Below are 8,148 nucleotides of genomic sequence, written 5' to 3'. Positions count from 1 at the left end.
CTGGAGTGCGAACACTGCACGCTCAGAAGAACATTTCATAACCCGCGCCACATTTTACGTCACTTCTGCCAAAATTAGTTACGTCTCAATTAACCAGGGGCCGCTGATGTGATGTTCCACCGTGTTTTGACATACGGGCCGTGGACCTTGATAGGCTTTTTTAGAAAAGCTACGCTGCCGTTTTACATCTATATTGCAATGAATTCAGACGAATTATAGGTGATTAAACATTCACATCCCCTTCCCTTGTTTCCTTATTCACAAGTTGGTAATTTGTGCAACTTGATAACACGTCTAGTTATAAGTCATCCAGCACCGCAGCGATGGCCTAGTGGTAGAGCGCCCGCCTCGCATTCGGGAGGTACGGGGTTCGATCCCCAGTGCCGCCGGGTACCCACCGGTGATACAATGGGTACAAGTATTCCCCCCTCGGCCTGGCGCTCGGCCATATTTGGGGGTGAATTCTTGGGGAGCAGGCAGAACTGCCAATCGTCTCCGCCGCAGCACTGCTGCGATGAAAGAAAGCCGTCCTTTTCCTCTCTCATGCTTTCAACTACTTATAAAAATTGTGATAAAAAACAAGGGACGATCAGGCGTCTCATGCGACAATTGTGCGAAAGCAGTTGTATGAGCCGTTAGTGATTATTTCATGCTTTTAGTCGCACGAATGCTTTTACTCCAAGCCGAGGCTTCACACACACGGCAGAATGTTTATAGAGGTTGAAAGTGCTTGGGTGGCGGTTGGCGCTTCTCGAGAGCGGAAGTGGAGTGGGTCGAGGGTGGCTATAGGAGGTGCGCTGTGTTTCTGGAGAACCGCTGTCTTTCCCACTGCTCCTTTTAAATCGATTTCGCCGTCGCGTTTTCATTCCGCTGCTGCGTAGTCTTCCACTCGGTGGAGGTCTTGTGGAGGTTGAAGGTAGGTTTTTCGTAGGTGGGTCGTGCTTCTGGAAGGTAGAGTTGGGTGCTGGAGGGTGCCGGGGGGTGGGGGTGGGGGTGGGTGGGCAGCTTTAAACATATTTCAGCGTCTATTTTGCAGCCCTTTTGAATATCGAGCATTCTTACCGTATACCAGGATGGTGCCCTTGAAGGGTAGCGCAACCTTCCCTTACTTATCCCGCTTGGCTTGGTGTGCTTCTCGTGCTCCGGAAACACATGAAAGCTTGTTTGAGATACGGCGTACGCCACTGTTCGCACGACGGCTGAACAATGTTTGGGAAAAGTACACGCGCCTTAAATGCAAAACTATGCTACGTACAAGTCGAAACCGAAGATTGCCGAGATGCGCTTTACGCTTCAGCCTTACGCACCTTTCACACCGTGCCGTCAGTAACGCGCACGCTCCCACTGGGTGCGATGTCAGCCCATGTTTCGGATTCTAAAAAGTATTGTCCTATACAACAAGTCGCCTAAATTGACGGCACCCCGCTAGTTGTTCGCGTCGTATGCTACAAAGCTTACGGAGCTTTCCAAACGCTTGCAGCTACAAAATTAGTTGTATAACAAGCATGTTATTGTTAGTTTCATAACGCATGCAAATATTTGTAGCTAATCCAGCCAAATTAGAATTTTCGCTTCCCTTGGCTTTCAAGTTGTTGTATGCACAAACCCAGAAACAAACCTCTCGGGCTCGCACAAAAGATATACGCTTCGATGCTAAACACTGGCTCCATTCTCTCCCTTACAAAAATGCGTCTTGAGACAGTGTTGAAGTTAGCTCACTCAACATGTCATCTTGAATTTGTGTTAGGACCAGGATGTCCTAGTGTTCGTGAATTATTGACGCAGAGTTGAAACTCAACGGAGAAGTTAGCACCGTGCTAGAGTTGAGCATCCTCAAAAAAATTTCTGCATTGCTTTCATGTTGAAATCAAATTGAAATTAGTGTAGCTAATCAATGCATCATTATGAATATTGGCTGTGGTAAAAAACAAAAAATTCTCTTAATACATTCGTATTGCGCCAGATGGACCGGCTACCGACGCAATTTTCCTCGGTATATTCCCATTGATTACTGCAATTTCTCGTTAACGTGACCCTGACATCTCCAGTCGTGTAGTGCTCACACATATTCACAAGCACACGTGTTTGTGTATATGTATACATATATACATACACTCTGGCCTTAAATATCCATCAGATAAAGAGCATGGAACAGTATTGCACGATGCGGTAGCATAAACTGACTAAACTCAGCTTCACCCTTATATAGTCCTACTCAGGGGTGTCCGGATCAGTTATTACTATTAATATTTTTTATTTATTTTATGTCTAGTAAAAGTAATCAAGTGAACATGCAACGTTCTGTTTGTTGACGACCTTGATTCATTCATAAACAGAAATAAAGCACTAATTAGGTGCCCTTTCTTATGAGCGCACATACGAATACTCCGAATTAGGTATGCCTGAAAGAGCATATTGCACCAGGAGGACTTTTCTCTGTGCAAGAAAATGATTCTGAGCGGTTTACGAGTCTTAACAGGTGCTGCATGCGTTCTTAATATGTATAATGTGATAAGGTTCTGTTTACATGACGCATGTCTAACTGATTTGATTTATTTAGGCTTTGAAACGGCTGCCATGAGACTCGATGAAACATAAATTCAACAGAAATTACTCAACAGTTAATGTGCTGACTACGTTCAAGAAGAATTTTGTTTAGCAGATGTTCAGTAGGCTCAACATACATTGGATTCATGTTGGTTTCCATTTGATTCAACAAGAGCTCAACAAGGCGTCAACTGAAGCTGAAAAGTCATTTTTGTAAGGGCTAGGCGGAACAGCACGATGTCTGTGCTTATAAAATGAAGTTGCCGAATAGAACTTTTTACTGAACGCCGCTGCCATAGCCTGGACATTCCTCCGCAGCCTTGCTGGATGTAATATGCCAGTTTTGAAGGTACCTTGAGAACAAACTGAAGTTGGCCTTTGTTCATAATAACCCCTCCCTTAGGACAACGATGCTACTTACACCAACGTCAGGGCTGTGGCATGTTGCAAGTTGCGCGTCCGCGCCGAGGGTGGCGCCACGGTTTAAACGATTGCTGCGATCCTGGTATCGGCGGTAAACGCGGCTGCAGTTAAGCCTAATAAAAGTGAAATTCCTCGACCACTATCAATAATAAAAACATGCTTATGAACTATATTATAACCAGCCATAGGTATTAAAAATAAGATATCAAAGAAATTAGTTGCGAAGATGACGACGCGGGTAACGCAGCAGCAGACGACAAGCAGATGACGCCCGGACAGCCGCGCAAGCGAAAACGGCGACGTCGGCGACATTCGCATGGCAGCAGTGTCATTGGCGTCATGTCGAGTCACACAGTGAGCTTTTCTTGGAGTCTTTATACTAAGCACTAGCACTGCAGCATATTATGTTGTCCCTAGTCCAGCGCACTGTGATTTCTTCTGTACGAGTCAAAGGTTGAAAATTTTCGCTGCCTTTCTCTGGGTGTGTTTATTCATAGCCACAGACTGATGCGTTTCAATACATGTCAGATGTTTTACTTCCCTGCTATTTACCTGAATCTCTTACAAAGTCGCGTACAAACGTATATTCAGTCATGTAGCATTTTATTATGTATACGGTACCTACCTTGATACTTTTTCTTTATCCCCTATATATTCTCTGTGCGCTCATGTCTTGTAGGTTTACATTATGGCGTTTTTTATATTTTGATTTTTAGGATGCCTGTTACTGATACTGCAATGTCACTGAAGCCTAAAATCACTTTTTGAACATCGATTGTCACTGCTGTCGTTCTTTTAATAAATTGTTCTTTGTACAAAACCATTTACGCTTTTCGTTCTCGAGCGAGCGCAGCTGCTAAGCAGTCGCGCCGCTCGCCAACATGCACCATGCTACATCAACAGACACATCGAAATACAATAGCGAGTGAGCAGATTCCGTAAGTACTTTAGGAAATCAAGCTTGAATGCAGCGCGGGAGCAGTTAATTGCCAGTATTTACAAAGCTTCGATCGAGCTAGCGGCCGCCAGCACCAGTAACGCGCGAGTACAGTGCACTGTAGCGCGAGCAACCGGCCACAACCAGCCGTATAGTTCACTACCGCGTGTTCCGTATTTATCTGTCCCTGTTGCGAAAAATTCCGGTGCACAATCTACTGAACTATATGGGCTCAAAACGACGACTACAAGGTACCTTATGATAGTCTTCGTCTTTCGATAAGTAATTTAACATCTAAAATGGCCTGCATTTTCAGGAATCGGCGAAAAACTGCATTCAGCTGTGGCAGAACTTTTCGTCCAGGCGAGCAAAGAAGCCAGTGTGACAGACCGCGCCATCTGGCGAGCGGTGTTAATTTCAAGGAGCAGACGACACGCACATCCGAAGAAACCGCGCGAGGCCCCGCCCCAAGCCGTGACATCGGTTGCCTCACCACTCGCCAGATGGCGGAGCCTGTCAAAGTGGCTTCTTTGCTCGCCTGGACGGAAAGTTCTGCCGCAGCCGAATGCAGTTTTTCGCCTATTCCTGAAAACGCAGGGAAGTTTAGATGTTAAATTAAATATCGAAAGACGAAGACCATCATAAGCTACCTTGTATTCGGCGTTTGAGCCCATATAGTCCAGTATTTTGCGCAGGAGAATTTTTTCTAACACAGACACATAAATACGGAACAGGCGGTATAACCAGCCGCCTAAACGCGGGCCGCCATATTGGATTTTTTATGCGTTTACCGCCTCTCCCAGGTGCCGCCACCATCGCCTCCGAAAAAAAAAACGTCCCCATTGGCTCTATGAGAGTGTCACTCCCTTGGTGTCACTCCCTTGCCAACGTTTCTAGATAAAGACAGTTGGGAAACTGCGCCGGCGAGCCAGGGAGCAGAGCGGCCCCACGCGATCGCTGTCCAGGCGGTGGCGCTGCGGTCGCTTTAGGATGAGCGCGTCGTCTGCTACTCCCAGCTTGAGGGTTGCTGGAAGGAGATGGCTCGCGTCCGTTAAAAAAACAACGTGCTTAAGGAATATTACCCACCCGAGGAATATTATCAACATAAACTACGAGGAGGCAAGCGGTACGTCATGTTTCTCTAAACCGCGGAAAGAAAGGCTTCCAGTTTTCTCCGATATTTACAGCCAAAAGCTCAACCTCGAGCATCCTGCCCTCACGTACCCCAGACGTGGAGCGCACGCGGACTTCGCAATTCATAGATGAGCGCGGCTAGAAGCAGCTGCCCACGGCGCAGACGATGCGAGGCGCGAACTAATCGGCTTCTGGCAGCCCGCGGGTTGCTTGCGGGCTGCCCGAGCGCGCTCGTTTTTTTGGGTTGCTCCGCCCACTTCCGGTGGCTGCCCGGAACGCGTTCGTTTTTCTCTGGCTGGGCGGTTTCGGGCTGCCAGCCGGCGGCCAGACTCGCCAGGACGATTTTGTGCTGGCAGCGCTCGGGCAGCTAGCAGACGACAGAGAGGTGTACGGTAGCGGGAAGCTCGCGCGGCCATTTTTATAAGGACTAGAAGGACCGCGGTTCTTCATGCGATGTTTTGCGCGATGCAGACGCTTGTTTCGACTAGGCCACGGTGCATATCGACTGTGTCGCCTTCAATGGCACCTTTTGCGGTAGTTCTCGGTGTTTATTGATATGTTTTGCGTGCGTATGCGCGATCATATTTCGATCGTCTCACCACCTCGCAAGCACAATTGCTCGCTTCATATTACCACCGCATACCAGCTGATTCACAAAATATTTCCGCTGTTAATTTCGTGCGCCCGGCGGATATTGCGATGGTGTTCGAGGCCTTTCACGAGAGCAACCGGATTCCAGTTCCGAGTACGCGTTGAGACGCGCGCATATATGCATGTGCTGAACGTGTTTTACGAAGTGTTGGTTGAGCGCGATACGGGAGCGTATGGTCTTCGTTGAGTTTGGCGCAGTGCTAAAGTGGATATGCTTTGAAAAACGCTTGACTGAAACATGTCCTTTATTAAAAGCCCTCACGAGCACATTGCTCGAGACATCTCTGCGGGCAATAATTGTCGCGCCGACCAGTGCTGATTCTGTCGTCGCCAACTGTTGTACAGCTTCATGCTCGGGCCTTCTGCCACATATGCTCAAAATATCTGAGAATTACCCTAGGCATGCACCTCCTCGCGTTTGGCTCATTTAAAAAAAGAGATAAAAATGAGCGCTGATCGTCATGCAAACACACGCAGAACGTGAGGCGCCGACACGCAGGGCTTTATTGTAGCGCCTTTCATTCCAGTGCCAGTTCTCTGCTATAAAGCTGTATTATTACAGAAACGACGCAGCTAAATTTATACAGTGCACCCGCTTGTTCTGGGTGGACGTTCAACAAGCTGATATGCGCTTTTGCCGAGATTATATGCGTTCCTTGCCCGCAGCAAAAGCCGGCGGCCGACAGACTACAGTTGAACGAACGTATCCCGATTCTTTTCTGCTTACAGCTTACAGGAAGCAGGTTATGAGCGTAGAAATCGCAACGACCACAGCAGAGTCCACCAGGGTCGATCGTCGGCGGTCATACCAGTCATATTATACTTACTGCGTAGTAAGCAAACACGCAATAATCCGTGAGTACGGCTTGTCGTTTGATAAACAACGCACGGGCAGTTTTTCCGTCCTATGCTTGAAGCTTACACAGTGAACCGAAGGCACACGCTCGCGTTATCGTTGCCGATGTATACGAGTGCGAGCTTGATCAGCTGCATGTTCTGCAGTCTGCGGCACGCAGCCCTCAATAACTGCGAGTCGTTGTTTTCGATACCAAGCAGCCGATTCCTACCTTTCGCACGTGAGACGCAGAACGCGAAGCTAGAGAGAGCATCTGCCCTCCGTGATCCGCAACTTGCTTGCCGCCGTGATTGCCGCTACCGGCTGGTTCCGGTGGCCGCCAGCCCACGTGATCATGATGCGTTTTCCTGTCAGAGGCGAACTTGCGGGCCGCCAGCGGCATGGATTTTGCTCCATGGCCAGCGGGCTGCCCGAGCGCGGTTAATCGAAGAGGCCCAATGTTAATCTTTCGCGCAGCAATCAGTGACCAAGCGCAGTCAATGGGCGCCGCGGCGGTCAAGAGAAATCCTGGCCTCTGAGATCAAGCGCGGTGTTAACGTACCGAGGCTAAAGCTGGTCACGGAGGCCATAGAAAAAAACGCAGTACTCCCACCACCCAAGAGATGACGCTCGCATCTCTTTGAGATGAAATCGGCGACAGAAAGGGGCCGCATACCCGAAGAGAGTTTTACAACTGTCTTTATCTAGAAACATTGACTTACACTGAAAACGGACCTTTTATGAGATACGGAAGTTAACAAAATTAAGTACAGGCGTCGCGATCACCAGCCGAATTCGCAAACAAACTGCGGTTCGCCGACAAATTTTTTCGCGCGCATCTTTCACTTCCAAACGGCGTCGCGGAACCCGTTTTGCTGAAGACCAGAGTTGCCAGATGGCGCCGAGCAAACAAGCAACTAACGACCCCAAAACAAGCCCAAAAAAAGCGGCGCGACTTTGCTAAGAAGCCCAAAAGAAGCGGACGATAACAAATTTGCTCATTCTTGGAAATCGTTTAATTATAGTACCCAAAAATCACAGAAATACGAAGGGAAGGTGAACAAATTACTTTATTTTGGTTTGGTTTAGGTTTGGTTTATGGGGTTTAACGCCCCAAAGCGACTAAGGCTATAGAGACACCGTAGTGGAGGGCTCCGGAAATTTCGACCACCTGGGGTTCTTTAACGTGCACTGACATCGCACAGTACACGGGCCTCTAGAATTTCTCCTCCAAAGAAATTCAACCGCCGCGGCCGGGAAAATTACTTTATTTTGAACAGCGACGATATCCACAAGAATGAGGGAAAACACTCAGGAACCATACAGGAACCACTTCGGAACCATACATGTTTTTAGAGTTGAATAGCTGTAACATTTTTAATGTCGGTTGAAAGTCCCGGCTGCAAACACCTCGAAACTTGTTTACATTATTTGAACCACTTCGAAGCCATTTTGCACAAAGAACACCGGCAACACACTACGACGTAGACGACCAGGAGTGCTGGCAAGGCGTCAAAACATTAACGAATTGACAGGGACTGTTTCGTGTTTTGTGGCTACTGCTACTATCGCGTATATATAACGACAAACGCGCTTGACGGGCATTAAAATAATAATATTT

This window comes from Amblyomma mixtum, chromosome 3 (genome assembly GCF_055824585.1).
Source record: "Amblyomma mixtum isolate Tamu chromosome 3, ASM5582458v1, whole genome shotgun sequence".
Classification (NCBI taxonomy): domain Eukaryota; kingdom Metazoa; phylum Arthropoda; class Arachnida; order Ixodida; family Ixodidae; genus Amblyomma; species Amblyomma mixtum.
The sequence above is the reverse complement of the archived record's forward strand: the minus strand, read 5'-3'. Positions refer to the sequence as shown.